At 35.3% G+C, this 19789-nt stretch overlaps 1 protein-coding gene across 1 annotated transcript in view; it reads right to left on the bottom strand.

Moving 5' to 3' along the window:
* Nucleotides 1-19789, bottom strand: part of LOC130049293 (leucine-rich repeat-containing protein 70-like) — a 1034056-nt gene that overhangs the window by 168321 nt on the left and 845946 nt on the right. The window lies entirely within an intron of this gene.

Genomic DNA, 19789 nt, shown 5'->3' with positions numbered 1-19789 from the left:
GCCCCCCTCCCCGATCAAGCATGCAATGTCATACATGTATCTGAAATCAACACTTATAAAAATTAATTAAAATTAAAATGTTCAAATCTACATTCTTGTTACACATCTCCTATATTTTTTCCTTATCATAACTTTGAATTTTTAATAAGTGTGTCCTTTTGTCCACAAACTTTAACAACCCCTCATAAACAATTTACAAATATGATATCAGAAATAATAATCTAAAAACATTATCCTGTTGTTCATAGATGCCATCAACACTAAGAGTATAACAAATAACAAAAGCTCTCCTGACATTGTCCCATTCTGAAAGAAATTATGTGCTTATATCCCCAAAGGCAGGGGGTTACCCTGAATTGTGTCTAGAGAGAGGAATAATATTTATGGAATTAACCAAAAAATTAGTTATAAATTTTTAATTTTTTTAGCTATGAATTCATGTTAAAAAATTGGTAGCTCAGTGGTAACAGAGCATTTGCTTCATGATGAAGAAATCATGGTTTCGAGCCATGCTAATGTACTTTATTTAGGGTGTAAATGTAGGTAGTGAGGTGAATGCTCCATCGTCATATTTAGCATTCAAAAGAGAAAGTTGCTGGTCTTTCAGATGAGACCTTCAAACACCACATGCATGCGTCTAAATGTGTCGCACTTCATATTACTGAAATATTCTCTACAGGTATTATACTAAAATCAAACAAACACATATAATCATATACATGTTAAAAATCTTAATTCTAGAAATTTCTTCTTCTGACAAAATGATGTGCAAGCATATAAATGGAAGCTATGCCACTATATGTCATGACACTGTACAGCTTGATCAGTTTATACATCACATAAACAATCACAGATGTAAACAATCAAGAAAAACTCAGTACACAACATCATCCCTTAATTTTGTATTGTAGCTGAAGATCATTCTTCCGAGATCGAAATGCAGCTTGGAAATGATTAGCGAGGGTTGAATTATTCTTAAAGAAGTAGATTGAAAGCAAAAGGTAACTGCCAAAGTTACCAGGAGACAATAATCCAAACATCGTTCGAATTTCCTCCACTGTCACCTAAAGTGCACGTGTAAACCACGCGTGTGACACCACAGCCCGACAGGCTACATTGTAAACAAGTAAAATGCATTCAGAGTAATAGTTTTACATATCATATTCTGTTTGGTTTATAGTCTTAGTAGTTACATACCTATGCGGGACGCCTGTACCATGTACGTACTGCAAGCAGTGCGGCGTAATGTACATTTGCATCCTCAGGGATTTCAACCCGGACAAAGTGGAACATGCCAATCCGAATACATATACATCTTTCTTTTTTATTTTTGCATTTTTATTTATTTCTCTATTTATTATTTATGTCATGGCGTTGGAAAAAACTTCAAAGTAGGGAGACAGATGTAAAGGGGTATACGTTCCAATCATCCAAAAAATGTGCCGTGTGGAGGGTGGGGTAGGGGGGTTGATTCCTCAGGACCTGGCGCATTTCTTTTTGTGAAATTATATCCAAAATCAATATGAATTCTTAGTATACAGAGTACATTAACTGCAAAGATTATATTTCAAAAAGAAAAAAAACCCAAACAGTTCACGCAGATTTATCACTTTTATCATCGGAATTTTCAGTAACTCGGGTACTCTGTCGCTTGTACATAACACGATCGGTATGAAACACCATTTAATCAGTCTATGTAATAAAAAACCCATTGATAACATGCAAAAAATTGCTTTCAACCGTGTTTACTTACCTCAGATGGGCCAACTTCTTTCCCTGGAAAATTCCATTATGATGATATCACAAATGACGTCATTTAAAACAGAGCATGCGCACTTCGAAAGTGTGTAAGCCATGCTCGCAAGGAAAAAAGATGGACGAGTGCTAAATCTTTACACACCTGTTACACACATCTCATAAATCCTGTTAAGTAAACACTTCAGGATTTTGATGGTAGATGACCTATTTAATGATTTTATGCTGATTTTTATAAAAATCCAACTGAACACCACCATTTCCGTGTTCCTTTGGCCGACCCCGTGTTGATTTACACGTGTGCCTTCTTATTCACTGGTTCAATTGACAGGGCTTACAAACACACACACACACACACACACACATACGTGTAACGCGTGTCAAATGAACACCTTAACTCCCCACCTGCAACTGAACACTTCTACAGTTATTGGTATTTTAGTACGAAAATTTACTATTTGGTACTAAAAACAACATAGAAGACATTGCTGCGGTCGAAATTTGTGAAATATAGTTTTATTCACTCCTTGAATTTTTGCTTATCAAGTGAACACTTTCCTTTACACACTGTCAATTGAACACTTTCCTTTACACACAGGCAATTGAACACTTTTCTTTACACACGGTCAATTGAACACTTTCCTTTACACACAGGCAATTGAACACTTTCCTTTACACACGGTCAATTGAACACTTTCCTTTACACACAGGCAATTGAACACTTTCCTTTACACACAGGGGATTGAACACTTTCTTTTACACACGGTCAATTGAACACTTTCCTTTACACACGGTCAATTGAACACTTTCCTTTACACACAGGCAATTGAACACTCTGAAACACGCGGCCAGTTAAACACTCTGATACACACGGGCAATCAAACACTTTGAAACATCCAAACAATCATTCTCACCACGCTAAATACATAAGGCCAATCTCTAAAACTTACAAAAAAGTGTGAAACGATTACATAAATGGAAATTGGGATGGGATAGACAGGGAATCCACACATTTCGTTGAAATTATCGCCTTAAGAAAATCAACAACAAAAAAGGGGGGGGGGGGTAGTATTGACTGGATGATTGATTGCTTATATAATTTACGTCCCGTCGAGAATATTTTATTCATATTGAGACGTAACCAGCTTTAAGCGGAGTACCTATCCAATGTATCCATAGGGTTCAAGGTCGTAGCAGTGAGGGTTCTTTGAAATATCGTGCGAACACCTACTACATGTACGACCAGGGATCTACGTTTATAAGGTCACATCTAAAAGATCCGTGATTCTCACTTCTAAATGTCGAGCGTTTGGCGAAGGAGCAATCACTACCAATTTCAACGTCTTAAAATTGGGTTTGCGAATGAACGGTGCTTGAACTCACGACCTCCCTGTTACGAAGCGAACTCTCTACCATTGAGCTACCGCGACCGGTCGGGGGAGGGGTAGTAGTGTCCATAATGATAACTTTAATTGTAATAATAACTTTTAATAATTATCATTATATATATATATACATATATATATATATATATATATATATATATAATATATATATATATATATAAAGCACTAAATAATCACAACTAGGTACTGAAAATTTTCGCCCCAGCCCGGGGTCGAACCAGCGACGTACGGCACCCACCGCCAAGCAAGATTGTCAAACCAGTGCGTAAGTCCACTCGGCCACAACGATTTCCCTGATATATATATATATATATATATATATATATACTTCTATGATTATAGACTCCCTCGTTTGTCAATACATGCTGTACGAGCCAGACTCGGTAGTAATTCAACCAAAAAGTATGATAAATAAAATCAAAATTCTGTATAATGCAGTGCCTAAAAGATCTAAAAACAAGTATTAATAATTATATACATTTTTTGTATTACTTTTAAGTTTTTTGTTGACTTTTGATATAGATAAAAATTAGATATCTTTGTAAAAAAAAAAATGTTACGCGATATCTTAATTCCACTCCAAAAGGTAACATTTTCATGAACATTCTGTGTAAATGTAACTACATAGATGTGGCCTTACAGAAAACTTTAATCAAACGTTGCAAAAACCATAAATTGTTTGAAAATCCGGTGTATAACACCAGTTTATATAACTTCAGAATCAGGATTTGCTCCAGATTCCTTCATATACTGTTACAAATATATCTACATGTTTATGATATGTACATGGAAATTATGTCAATTTTGACTATTATCTCACCTTGAAATATGAGGACAAAATTGTAATAGAAAACCCCCATATATCACGATTTTCCTTCATCTTAGATATTTTTGTTTAGAGATTTCGTGCTTTAGGCACTCATTACGTCCTCCCCTTGGATAATTCCTGGTTTCGCTCCCGCCACATGCCAACAACTAAATATCCGCTAAACGTGTTGGACCCCACCCCCCCCCCTCCCACTAAACACGTCTGAAACACACTGAGGACAGGGATGACCAAATTCAAGGGAATATATTACTTTCTGTTTTTGTTCAAAAACTGGACGTGTCCTCTAATGACTTTTGTAATACAAATTCACCAGGATGATTTTTAAAATCTTAATGTTTTACATAAGCTCAAATAATTGAAGTCCAATAATATCCATGTGGTGGAAATATTGCTTGCAAAAATTAATTTAGAGCTCTGTATGAATGACTTGATTATCTCTTTTAATTCAATAGATCTTTTTAATTATATATACAGGGCTATTTCATAAGTAATTAATGCGCCCATCGTTGTTTTGTTTTTAAAAAGAGAGCAACAATTCAATTAAAGAAATCATTCATTCAGTTGTGGATATGTCGAATTAATTAAGGATTATATCTCAATTAGATAATTACTCTCACTAACATAATTATTGCACGCATCAATTTAATTAATGATATCATTAATTCAATAGAAGAGAGCAATAATCCATTTATTGCGCACATTAAGTGATGTTAGCATTAATGAATTATTGCTCTCTTCAATTGAATTGTAGCATGCATTAATTCTATTGTTGGTATCATTAAATTATAATTCATTTGAGGAGAGCAACAATTAAGTTATTGTGTGCATCAATTCAGCGGAATAAATAATGATATCAATAATTCAATTCAAATGAAGATATCATTAATTATTTGAAGAGATCTTTGATTGCAATGTTGCGTGCATGAAATGAATTAATAATATCTTCAAATAATTAAAGATATCTTCAAATATCTGAGTTTGTTATTTTGGCGCTCCATAGATCTAAAACTATTCCTAGTGGATTCCAGTGCTTTCTGACTCAAGACATCATACCAGTTCTTGCAACAAATGAATCTCACCATACAAGTGATCTAGCCACCTCTCTTTTAATCTCTTCATAGTATTCATATACGTAAGAGGATTTTTCTCCTTGAAAAGGTGATATTTAAAAATTTGTCACTCTTTAAGGAATTTTATGATCCCCTAATAGTATGTACATGTACCATGATAATTTCTGAACTGTTCGGTGAAAATGTTGACAATCAAGAATCAGTCACTGGTTATTCATGTGAAATTTAGCTATCTCATATGAATAAACTCTTGATTATTTTACTACAATGTACCATATTAACCAATTTCGGAAATAATTCCTTATTTGTCTTAAATTTTAATTTGATATAAAGATCGAGCAAACTGAAACAATAAACCAAAGTTCACATTGAACACCAGTGAGACAATCATATACAAATATCAAATTCATATATTATAGAATTCATTAAGATATTTGAATTATTCTAATCTTTTAATGTTTCATGGTAGCAATGAAAACAGCAGGTCTTTTATTCTCAGTCATATATTTTATTATATAACAGGGGATATTACATGTACAATTAGTAAATATATATACATCATATATGTAATTGCATGTGCGAGAAAAATGTATACATACACAAGTAATTCAACCACAGACATATCCATAAATTTACATTTAATACATTGAATGAATTGAATATGTCCTTTGATTAAATAATCAACAAAGATGGATCCATATGATAATACATGTATTTGTAAAAGAAAAAAAGGAGTTCCATTTCTCATACAAATGATATAGGTAGAAATATCAAAATCAACAAGAGGCCCATGGGCCACATCGCTCACCTGAGTCATCTTGGCCCTGCTGTTTTGATTTTTAAATGCTATTTTATCAATCTTTATTCTCATGAATAATGTGACCCAAACCTAGCTCTAAAGAACACAACATTACTAAAATGAAATCATATAAGACAAAGATATGATATTGCTGTTCTGGATAAGACCAAGGTAAAAAGTCGTAGGTCTTGGTATGATATGAAAGACCTTGCCATAAGTAATCAATATACAAAACATAAATGCCCTATCTAAAATAGTCCTGGATATACTTAATACGTTATACTTTCTTAAAAGTATGTCAAACTCAGAGTTCAGGGTCACAAGGTCAAATAACATAATATGATTGATTGTTTTAACTGTTTTCCGCCACACTCAACAATTTTTCAGTTATCTGGTGGTGCCCAGTTTTTATTGGTGGAAGAGAGAACCCAGATACAATGTACCTGGGAAGAGACCCCCGACCTTCCGAGAGTAAACTGGGAAACTTTCTCAATTACCGGTGCGAGCAGGATTCAAACCCGCGCCAACCAGAGGTGAGAGGCTCCTCAACAAGATGAAAGGTTTTATCATAAGAAATTCATAATATATAATATATATGAAAGATCTACCTTAAACACAATGTAGTTCAGGACATACTGAATAGGTCAGATTTGTTTTGCCATAAAAATTGTATATACAAGATATGAAAGCCCTAGCTTAAATAGTTCAAGATATATCTTTAAAGAATTTTCCTTTATATCAGGTAGCATATAAAACTTTGACCCCCTATTGTTACCACACCATAACTCCCGGGGAAATGATTTGAACAAACTTGAATATGCACTATGTCAAGAAGGTTTAATGTAAATTTGTGTGCTTCATACTAATTTTGAAAAGAATTCCGTTATTTGAATCGTAGATTGATCGCTGTGCGGTATCTTCATCTTTCAGTTATAGAATTTAGTTAAAAATGTTCAATTGTTAATGTCGACGGACTACAACAGATGCAGATCAATAGCAATATGTCATCTGAGTTTACTCAAGTGACCTAAAATTGTATAATTTTTCTAAAGCTTTTGAAAATTGATAATGCTATAAAAGCCTAGTCTGATCCCTTACACCCCATTTCAATAGTTAAGCGTAAAAACAGACTGGTGGGGATGGGGACCAAACTTAAGAAAGCTGTGAGATTAGTTCAATATTCAAACCTACAGTATTTGAATAATAAGTATTTAACCCAACTGGGATGATTTCATCCTAAATATTTCACTAAAAATATTTGTGAGGATATTAGTTCACACAGACATTATGTTTCAAAATGAGTATGAGTATGGAAATGAACTGGGGTTCAAATTGACTGGCTACTTAACATGGCTACATCAACAAAGAAATTGAAATCACTTGAAGCTGTTTTGGGGTTATATGTGGGTTTAGAAAATATTTGAAAGTATGTTTGGAAACAAGTATAGTGGGAAAATATGTTGGGAATTATTTAATATTAAATTCATGAGACAGCGATGCAGGAATGCAGTGATAGAGGGACTTAAACATGCACTTTTTTTCTCTGCCATAAATTGAAGTTTTTTTTATAAGGGGTTCATCTGAAGCTCTCTTTTCAAAGAGCTACGGTTCTGCATCTAGTTTTTGAGGAGAAGATTTTAAAAGATTTTCCTTGTATATATTTCACATGTAAAACTTAAATCCCCTATTGTGACCCCCACCCTACCCCTGTGAGCTTTTTACAAACTTGAATATGCACTATATATGAATGTAAAACTTTGATTCTCTATTGTGACCCCACCCTACCCCCAGAGACCATGATTTGCACAAAACAGGAACCTTTCGTGTGAATTCAACTTTCCTGGTCCAGTGGTTCTTGAAAAGGTTTTTTAAATGACCCCACCCTATTTTTGCATTTCCATGATTATTTCCTTTTTGAAGGGTGCATGACCCTTTATATGAACAAACTTGAATACCCTTTATCTATTGATGATGCATACCAAGTTTGATTGAAACTGGCCCAGTGGTTCACTCTGGAGAAGAAAATGAAAATGTGAAAAGTTTATAAACAGACAGACGACAGGCAAAGGTGATCAGAAAAGCTCACTTGAGCCTTTGGCTCAGGTGAGCCAAAAAAGTATACAAACATGTTTAATGTTAAACTTGTTTGTTTTATTGCTAAACAGCTCCATTGCCAGCATCTACCCTTACTGAGCTTCCAGTGTCAGACCTTGATATCAATCATCATCACTCATTTTGACTATCCAGGCCAAATTAATCTTTTTGCAAGGGTGAGGCCTGGCTGTCCTGTCGAGGTTGAAGTTTGTACTTCCACACTTGGCGACCCAGTGGATTGATCCTATCCAATCCTGTAAACTCTAGGTCTTGTTCTAGGATCTCATCCCATGTCAGCTTTGGTCTAACTATGAAGTTCTTTTCTGTTGATAACGATGCATAACATTCTGACAAATCTGCAAAAATATTTAGAGAAGTGATTAGTAAAAGGTCTTCATAGAAATAGCAATAAATGTATAAATAGATAAAAATCATAATTTCTATTTCTACAAAGTAAGTGTTTATCAAATGATCAGCTGTAAATTACCTAGGCTATGTCAAGCTGAATGAGCTAGTTTGTGCAGAACGAACAAAAATTACACCAAACACAGCGACACCTTTTGGAAATTTTATTTTTACAAACTTGAACCTGCACTACAGAGCTGTATGTCAGGAAGCTTTCATGTAAACTGCTCTGGCCTAATGGTTCTTGAAAATTCTCTATACTTATTTGAATGTAAAACTTTGATCTCCTATTGTGGCCTCGGCCAACCTTCCCTGGGAGGCATGATTATGACAAACTTGAATCTGCACTATTTCAGGAAGCCTTTACGTAAATTTGTATTTTACTGGCCTTGTTATTTTCCTACTTCTTGTGAAGATGTTCCCTATATATTTGTACATGTAAAACTTTGATCACCTAGTGTGGCCCTATTCTACTCCAGGGGGTAATGATTTGAACAAACTTCAATCTACACTTGTTCGAAAGCTTTCATGTAACTTTCACATCATCTGGCCCAGTGGTTCTTTAGAAGAAGATTTTTAAATGATCCCACCCTATTTTTGCAATTTTGTAATTAGATCTTCCCTTTGAAAGGGGGTGTGGCCCTTTATTTGAACAAACTTGAAAGCCCTTCACCAAGGATGCTTTTTGTCAAGTTAGGTTGAAATTGGCCCAGTGGTTCTTGAGAAGAAGTCAGAAATGTGAAAGTTTACAGACAGACGGACAACAGGGGAAAAGAATGTTCAACTTCAGTGTTACATGAAAATGTACTTCAAAATCACTCAACAACAATTATAATATTGCTGTATGGAAATTTTCTGTCCAAAGAAAACAATGTAAAAAAAAAAATGATGTAATCTACACTCTACAGCAACATGTGAGAATAATGAACGTGAAATATATATTCTGAAAAAAAAAACAAGAGATGTTTGTAAAACACATATGCCCCCCATGGTGCAAAATTGAAAAGGGTTATACACACACCTCATTTAATTGATAGTATTATCATCAATTCAAAATATTGAGCAGACAATATCTTCCTATGTCAAGAATGAATTGACCATGTGACCTAAAATTCAATAGGGGTCATCTACTCCTTATGCTGTACCAGTGTACCAAGTTTGGTACGTGTCAATCAAACAAATAATTCTTAAAATATAGGAGACAATATATTACTATGTCCAGTTCAACTTTTGACTTTTGACCTCAAAATCAATATGGGTCATCCTCTCCTAAAGATGTACCAGTGTACTAAGTTTGATGTCTGTCAAGTAAAAGGGTTATCAAGATATTGAGTGGACAGTATATTACTATGTCCAGTTTGACCCTTGACCTTTGACCATGTGACCTCAAAATCAATAGGAGTCATCTTCTCCTGAATATACACCAGTGTACTATTTAAAGTTTGATGTCTGTCAAGCAAAGGGTTCTGAAGATATTGAGCAGACAGTATATTCCAATGTCCAGGTTGACCCTTGATCTTTAAACATGTGACCTCAAAATCAATAGGGATCATCTTCTCCTGAAGATGTACCAGTGTACCAAGTTTAATGTCTGTCAAGCAAAGGGTTCTCAAGATATTGAACGGACAGTATATTCCTATGTCCAGTTTGACCCTTGACCTTTGCTCATGTGACCTCAAAATCATTAAGGGTCATCTTCTCCTGAAGATGTACCAATGTAACAAGTTTGATGTCTGTCAGGCAAAGGGTTCTCAAGATATTAAACGGACAATATATTCCTATGTCCAGTGTGACCCTTGACCTTTGACCATGTGACCTCAAAATCAATAGGGGTCATCTTCTCCTGAAGACGTATCAGTGTACCAAGTTTGATGTCTGTCAAGAAGAGGGTACTCAAGATACTGAGCAGACATTATATTCCTATGTCCAGTTTACCCTTGATCTTTGACCATGTGACCTCAAAATCAATAGGGGTCATCTTCTCCTGAAGACGTACTAGTGTAACAAGTTTGATGTCTGTCAAGCAAAGGGTTCTCAAGATATTGAACGGACAATATATTCCTATGTCCAGTGTGACCTTTGACTGTGTGACCTCAAAATCAATAGGGGTCATCTTCTCCTGAAGACATATCAGTGTACTAAGTTTGATGTCTGTCAAGAAAAGGGTTCTCAATATATTGAACGGACAGTATATTCCTATGTCCAGTTGACCCTTGACCTTTGACCACGTGACCTCAAAATCAATAGGGGTCATCTTCTCCTGAAGACGTACTAGTGTACCAAGTTTGATGTCTGTCAAGCAAAGGGTTCTCTAGACATTGAATGGTCAGTATATTCCTATGTCCAGTTGACCCTTGACCTTTGACCATGTGACCTTAAAATCAATAGGGGTCATCTACTTCTTAGGATGTACCAGTGTGCCAAGTTTGATGTCTTTCAAGCAAAGGGTTCTCAAGATATTGAGCGGACATTATATTCCTATGTCCAGAGTAGATTGACCCTTGACCTTTGACCTTTTGACCTGAAAAACAATAAGGATCCTCTTCTACTCATAACTAACCAGGGTTTGACACTAAGGCACGTCTGACCGACCGAGTCTACTAAATGATAGGTCCGGTCGGGTAAAATGTCGATTTACTAGTCCGACTGGTCATGTTGATAAAATAAACAAGAAACTTTATTTTAAACCATAAGATATCTTATTTTTAACTTTAAAAAATAACTGTATAGAGTTTGCGAGCAATTTTGAACCGCGTGATGACAAAATCTCTATTTTTAGTTCGAATACATAGTCGCTGTCGGAAGTGATGTTTTACGACATTTACTCTTTGTTAATGGGTGTAAAGTTATATTTCGGATAAATATATATAAACTGAATTTATTTTCATTTGAAAAAAACCCCAGTTTATTTTAATTGAATATAAGAAAGTGTCTATCACAGGGATCGAAATTAACTTTTTTCACCACTAGCAAATTTTAGCTAGTGGATTATTTTCCAACTAGCAAAATTGAGCTTTTACTAGCATTTTTCAATCGATTACTGTTTTACATGAATTTAAGAAAACAAGGATGTCTCTTTATCAAAACTTTGGGAAAATCTTTTAAAATCTCCTTTAAAGTGCAATAATAAAAATAAGATTGCGAATTCTTTCATTTAAAATTCAATGAATTATCAGACAACATACATGGTGCGGGTCATATGGTACACTTGTGCGGCGTACTCGCTGTCCAGAGATCTACCACCTATTAACAGCATCATGTGGATTGAAATCTTGAAGACTGTTTGCGCCAATTTAAACTATATGTTCAAAACTTTTGGAAATTTCATCTAAAAAAATTCTAGTTGAAAAGAAAACCCCGCGAACTCGAAGTGTTTGACTATAGAGTACAGAAGGACACCGCGTGAAATGGTGACACACTCTCATGTGTTGTTTTATATAGACATGGACGAGATCAATATGCTTGCTATTTAAATCAGACGTCTCTGAGACATCCGAAGTGTGTATGAAGTAGGCCATCGACTGAGATGACCTTGGCCTTAGTTATTTATTCGATCCACGTTTACTTTTTCAATACTTGTATATTCATTCTGTAAAGAGCTTCTATGCACAAGACAAGATTATTGTAAACTTCAAAGTACAGCCAATAAACCGACGAAATCCGGGAAAAAGATTGGGGTTTTTTCACTCGCAAAAAGTTGCGATCACTTGTGATTTTTTACTTGCAAATTCAATTTTTAACTCGCATTTAGCGAGTATTTCCCCTTAATTTCGTTGTCTGTATCAAATGAATAAATTAAATCGTAAATAGCCATTTTTCGTTGTTGACACATGTGCGGGAATGTCTCGACTTCTCGTCCTCAAGGAAGGATGTTCCGAGAGAAAAAAAGGAGTAGATTGGGAAGTTTGAAAATAAAAGCACCAAATTGAATGACGAGACTAAAGATGTTTTTGAGACAATTAAGTATGTTTTAGTTTAAACTTAACGTTTGTCATTTGAATTAAGTACTTAAATATGGAGAAACCATCAGGGTTTCTTTTCTCTGGAAAGTTGGTCAGGGCTAGTGGATGTAAGGTCAGGTCTAGTAAATATTATTTGAAGTAGCCCGACTGGTCTAGTGCTCAAGAAAGTAAATGTCAAACCCTGCTAACCCACATATGAAATATCATTATCATCAAGTGAATGGTTCTCAAGATATTGAGCGGACAACACATGGTCTACAGACCGACCGACAGACCGACCAACAGGTGCAAAACAATATGCCCCCTCTTTTTCAAAGGGGGGCATAAAAATAAACTCCAACCACCTGTCCATTTTTATTTCCAAACAGAGATGAAAATCTAAAAAATAATTTTATGACTAGGCCAAAATAAAAAATGTGTTTGTTTCAGGTCGCTTGCCCGACCCTAAATATATCCACCGACCCTATTAATTTTTTTCAATTTTCCGATTTCAATTCATCGATATACGAACTATTACCCGAAATGCCAAGACATCTATAATTGTAATATTAAAACTCCATCACATACTGTGTATTTTGTCAATTAAACATTATGCTCTGAACCCATTTTTTATCTGTTAAACACATTATATTACAACTTTAACTATAAAATTTTCATTGATTCGAAGGCACTTATTTATTTTTATAAAAAAAAAATATTTAAAAAAAAAATAAAATAAACCTACCTACCAACCCTTTTTTTAAAAATCAGAGGCGACCAAAAACAAAAATTTTTTTTTTGGCCCTATGTGGCCTAAAATATTTTGTATACTTACTAATTTCAAAACTCGAAAGGAAATGTTATCCATGTGAAGCCATCTTGCTCTGTTCATCCTCTGGGGAAGACAATTAATTCTTTGATTTTGCAGTTTGTGTCATGACTACACCATGATATCTTCTAATCTCGTCATACTATCAGAAAGTAATTTTGGCAGTTGGCAAGTGTATCAATGGTGTTACTTCTTCATGATCAGATCTTCTATACTGTGTCATATTCAGCATAAAGTAACAATTAAGGGCTATCATCTAGTTCAGAGGTACTGAGGAAGGGCTGTTTTTCTCAACACATAGCCTTTCTTCTGGTATTCTTAGGGATACTTTATTCATCTTTTAATTACATTTCCTTCTTGGAGATTAAAAGTTGAAGACCACTGAAAGAAAAAGAAGTGATTTAATGAATTCCATGTAGTTTATCGAATGTGATGACCAGAATATTATCTAACTGTAGCCCCCCCCCCCCCCCCCCCCCAAGCATGCAATGTCATACATGTATCTGAAATCAATACTTATAAAAATTAATTAAAATTAAAATTTTCAAATATACAATCTTGTTACACATCTCCTATATTTTTCACTTACGATAACTCTGAATTTTTAATAAGTGCGTCCTTTTGTCCACAAACTTTTAATAACCCCTCATAAACAATTTACAAATATGATATCAGAAATAATAATCTAAAAAATTATCCTGTTGTTCATAGATGCATGCCATCAACATTAAGAGTATAACAAATAACAAAAGCTCTCCTGACATTGTGCCATTCTGAAAGAAATGAGGTGCTTATACCCCCAAAGGCAGGGGGGTAACCCAGAATTGTGTCTAGAGAGCGGAATAATATATTTATGGAATTAACCAAAAAATTAGTAATATTTTTTTTTACCTATGAATTCATGTTAAATAAAGTGCACCGCCATGGCACATGATACGCCCGTCACATATTGTTAACAGTATAGATATTACCCATTAAAACATTTTTTTTATATCACCTTAATTAAATGTCACAGTGACCTTAAAGTAGGATGCGACACACCTTCTACCTAAGATGCATTAGTTGACCAATTTTGGTGATTCTAGGTCTAATAGTTTTCAAGTTATGAGACGGACAAGTTTTTGCCATATATGGCCATATCTTCTTAATGAAAAGTCACAGTGACCTGGTTTTAATGTGCGACACACCTTCTACCCAAGATGTATCTACAGACAAAGTTTGATGATTCTAGGCCTTGTAGTATTTAAGTTACGAGTCGGACACGAAAAAGCTAACAGACGGACGGACAGACACGCCATACCATAATACGTCCCGTCTTAAGACGGGCGTATAAAAATTGGACATGGTAGCTCAGTGGTAACACAGTCTTCAACATTAACCAGTGGCCTGATGCCCGAGGCCAGTAAAATCGGGATCAGGCTTCTTAAAATATTAAACCCTGGAGTCCGATGGGCCTGTAAATGTTTTCTTATATGTTCTGTATATATTACAAATAAAGCGTGAGATTGACTCAGACTAAATGTCATGACTTAGTAGTCAAATTTCGCATAGAAAAATTATCAACCATGCTGCCTTTTCTGAAGTATAGGGAGGGGGCTCGTCCGGGAAATTCAAAACCACCCAAGCGTATTTCACAATCACAACCATCCGATAAAAAAACCAAAAAAAAACTGTCGTACGAGGAGAAAAAAACGAAAATTCATGCCCCATTGGACCGAGGGCAGTGTTCAAAATTAACCATAGACCGAGTATATGCCAAATGGCACTGGTCTATGCCAACTGTAATTGAGATAGACCAAATTGTCTATGCCAATTTTCTAGATTTAAAGCAATAAAGTTATCCAAGAGGGCCTTGCATGGTCAGTCGACGTCTGATAAACATTATGAGGAAAGGATGATATTACAGAAATGGAAAGAAAATACACTTTCTAAGTATATTAGAAGTAAATGAAAATGTTTTAAATTTGTGTTATTATTTTTTCAATGTTGTGGTCTATGCCAATTCGATGAGGTCTAAGTCATCTTATTTTGGCATAGACCTGTGGTCTATACCAAGTTTTAAACCAATTTCGAACACTGCGAGGGTAGGCCTTGGCTAACATTTAAAAAATGTTTTGTACGTGGTGTATACAAAACAGAGTTGAACATGAGCTGCTGATGTATCTGCGAGATTAATCAGTCTATGTGAAAGACATCGGACCGTCGGACCTGACCGATGTGCAGTGCCTCAGGTCCGATGTATCATTTTTTACACCGGATCGGAATGTCAGATGTCTCAATGTCCGGTTTTGAGCTTTACTATCTTGATGCGGAGTTTGTTATAAGTAAAAAAAATAGCACACATCCAAATACGTAAATGAATTGATTAAAACCGCATGGACTGTCTAAAGTATTATACGGGAAGGATTCCTGGAATAGTATTACTAGTATAATAAATAAGATTCCCTTGGTTTTGCATTTTCACGTGTTTCACTTTTTTACATTAGGTTTTTCGGTCTGACAAAATTTGGTTCGGTCCGGTGTGTTCATTGATTACACTGGACCGAATGTCCTGTGTGGTCCAAAAACTTTCGCATATACTGGATTAATATGTTGAAAAAATAATATAATCCTTTTAATGTCAGTTGTTCTTTAACTATGATCATCTTGACCTGTATTTTCCTACAGTAAAAGAACTGTGCATAGAGTAGAATCAGCAAATAACAAGAGATCAAATTAGAAAATAAACATTTTGGGCCTGCAAAATATTGTTCGGGCTTGTACAATTATTATACTGGGAGGCCCGAAGGGCCTGTGCTTTACAAAGTTTTTCGTGAAGACTGGTAACAGGATCAAGAAATCATGGTTTCGAGCCATGCTTGTACTTTATTTAGGGTGAAAATGTAGATAGTGAGGTGAATGCTCCATCATCATATTTAGCATTCAAAAGAGAAAGTTGCTGGTCTTTCAGATGAGACCTTTAAACACCACATGCATGCGTCTAAATGTGTGGCACTTCATACTACTGAAATATTCTCTACAGGTATTATACTAAAATCAAACATACACATACATGTATATTCATATATATGTTAAAAATCTTAATTATCATTTTAGAATTTTCTTCTTCTGACAAAATGATGCGCAAGTACATAAATGGAAGCTATGACACTATATGTCATGACACTGTACAGCTTGATCAGTTGATACATCACATAATCAGTCACAGATGTAAACAATCAAGAAAAACTCAGTACACAACATCATCCCTTAATTTTGAATTGTAGCTGAAGATCATTCTGCCAAGATCGAAATGCAGCTTGGCAATGATTAGCGAGGGTTATATTATTCTTAAAAAGTAGATTGAAATCAAAAGTTAACTGCCAAAGTTATCAGGAGACAATAATCCATACATGGTTCGAATTTCCTCCACTGCCACCTAAAGTGCACGTGTAAACAACGCGTGTGACATGCACCACACCCCGACAGGCTACATTGTAAACAAGTAAAATGCATTCAGAGTAATAGTTTTACATATGATATGCTGTTTGGTTTATAGTCTTAGTAGCTACATACCTATGTGGTACACATGTACCATGTGCGTACTGCAAACAGTGCGGCGTAATGTACATTTGCATCCTCGGGGATTTCAACCCGGACAAAGTGGAACATGCCAATCCGAATACATATATATCTTTCGTTTTTATTTTTGCATTTTATTTATTTATCTATTTATGTCATGGCGTTGGGAAAAAAACTTCAAAGTAGGGAGACAGATGAAAAGGGGGATACGGTCCAATCATCCAAAAATAGTCCCGTGTGGAGGGGTGGGGGTGGGGTTGATTCCTAAGGACTTGGCGCATATCTATTTGTTTTTAAATGTGAAATTCTATCCAAAATCAATATGAATTTTTAGTATACAGAGTACATTAACTGCAAAGATTAAATTTTAGAAAAAAACCCAAACAGTTCACGTACTAGATATATCACTTTCACCATCGGAATTTTCAGTAACTCGGGTACTCTGTCGCTTGTACATAACGCGATCGGTATGAAACACCATTTAATCAGTCTATCTAATAAAAAACTCATTGTTAATATGCAAAAATTTTCTTTCAACCATGTTTACTTACCTCAGATGGGCCAACTTCTTTCCCTGGAAAACTCCATTATGATGACATCACAAATTACGTCATTCAAAACAGAGCATGCGCACTTCGAAAGTGTGTAAGCCATGCTCGCAAGGAAAAAAGATGGACGAGTGCTAAATCTTTACACACCTGTTACACACATCTCATAAATCCTGTTAAGTAAACACTTCAGGATTTTGATGGTAGATGAACTATTTAATGATTTTATGCTGATTTTTATAAAAATCCAACTGAACACCACCATTTGCGTGTTCCTTTGACCGACCCCGTGTTGATTTACACGTGTGCCTTCTTATTCACTGGTTCAATTGACAGGGCTTACAAACACACACACACACACACACACACACACACACATACGTGTAACGCGTGTCAAATGAACACCTTAACTCCCCACCTGCAACTGAACACTTCTACAGTTATTGGTATTTTAGTACGAAAATTTACTATTTGGTACTAAAAACAACATAGAAGACATTGCTGCGGTCGAAATTTGTGAAATATAGTTTTATTCACTCCTTGAATTTTTGCTTATCAAGTGAACACTTTCCTTTACACACTGTCAATTGAACACTTTCCTTTACACACAGGCAATTGAACACTTTTCTTTACACACGGTCAATTGAACACTTTCCTTTACACACAGGCAATTGAACACTTTCCTTTACACACGGTCAATTGAACACTTTCCTTTACACACAGGCAATTGAACACTTTCCTTTACACACAGGGGATTGAACACTTTCTTTTACACACGGTCAATTGAACACTTTCCTTTACACACGGTCAATTGAACACTTTCCTTTACACACAGGCAATTGAACACTCTGAAACACGCGGCCAGTTAAACACTCTGATACACACGGGCAATCAAACACTTTGAAACATCCAAACAATCATTCTCACCACGCTAAATACATAAGGCCAATCTCTAAAACTTACAAAAAAGTGTGAAACGATTAGCCTACATAAATGGAAATTGGGATGGGATAGACAGGGAATCCACACATTTCGTTGAAATTATCGCCTTAAGAAAATCAACAACAAAAAGGGGGGGGATAGTATTGATTGGATGATTGATTGCTTATATAATTTACGTCCCGTCGAGAATATTTTATTCATATTGAGACGTAACCAGCTTTAAGCGTAGTACCTATCCAATGTATCCATAGGGTTCAAGGTCGTAGCAGTGAGGGTTCTTTGAAATATCGTGCGAACACCTACTACATGTACGACCAGGGATCTACGTTTATAAGGTCACATCTAAAAGATCCGTGATTCTCACTTCTAAATGTCGAGCGTTTGGCGAAGGAGCAATCACTACCAATTTCAACGTCTTAAAATTGGGTTTGCGAATGAACGGTGCTTGAACTCACGACCTCCCGGTTACGAAGCGAACTCTCTATCATTGAGCTACTGCGACCGGTCGGGGGAGGGGTAGTAGTGTCCATAATGATAACTTTAATTGTAATAATAACTTATAATAATTATCATTATATATATATATATATATATATATATATATATAATATATATATATATAATATATATATATAAAGCACTAAATAATCACAACTAGGTACTGAAAATTTTCGCCCCAGCCCGGGGTCGAACCAGCGACGTACGGCACCCACCGCCAAGCAAGATTGTCAAACCAGTGCGTAAGTCCACTCGGCCACAACGATTTCCCTGATATATATATATATACTTCTATGATTATAGACTCCCTCGTTTGTCAATACATGCTGTACGAGCCAGACTCGGTAGTAATTCAACCAAAAAGTATGATAAATAAAATCAAAATTCTGTATAATGCAGTGCCTAAAAGATATAAAACAAGTATTAATAATTATATACATTTTTTGTATTACTTTTAAGTTTTTTGTTGACTTTTGATATAGATAAAAATTAGATATCTTTGTAAAAAAAAAAATGTTACGCGATATCTTAATTCCACTCCAAAAGGTAACATTTTCATGAACATTCTGTGTAAATGTAACTACATAGATGTGGCCTTACAGAAAACTTTAATCAAACGTTGCAAAAACCATAAATTGTTTGAAAATCCGGTGTATAACACCAGTTTATATAACTTCAGAATCAGGATTTGCTCCAGATTCCTTCATATACTGTTACAAATATATCTACATGTTTATGATATGTACATGGAAATTATGTCAATTTTGACTATCATCTCACTTTGAAATATGAGGACAAAATTGTAATAGAAAACCCACAAAAATCACGATTTTCCTTCATCTTAGATATTTTTGTTTAGAGATTTCGTGCTTTAGGCACTCATTACGTCCTCCCCTTGGATAATTCCTGGTTTCGCTCCCGCCACATGCCAACAACTAAATATCCGCTAAACGTGTTGGACCCCCCACCCCCACTCCCACTAAACACGTCTGAAACACACTGAGGACAGGGATGACCAAATTCAAGGGAATATATTACTTTCTGTTTTTGTTCAAAAACTGGACGTGTCCTCTCATGACTTTTGTAATACAAATTCACCAGGATGATTTTTA

The sequence above is a fragment of the Ostrea edulis genome, chromosome 8, assembly GCF_947568905.1.
Source record: "Ostrea edulis chromosome 8, xbOstEdul1.1, whole genome shotgun sequence".
Lineage (NCBI taxonomy): Eukaryota > Metazoa > Mollusca > Bivalvia > Ostreida > Ostreidae > Ostrea > Ostrea edulis.
Note: the sequence above shows the minus strand (reverse complement) of the source record. Positions and strands in the feature narration are given on the sequence as shown.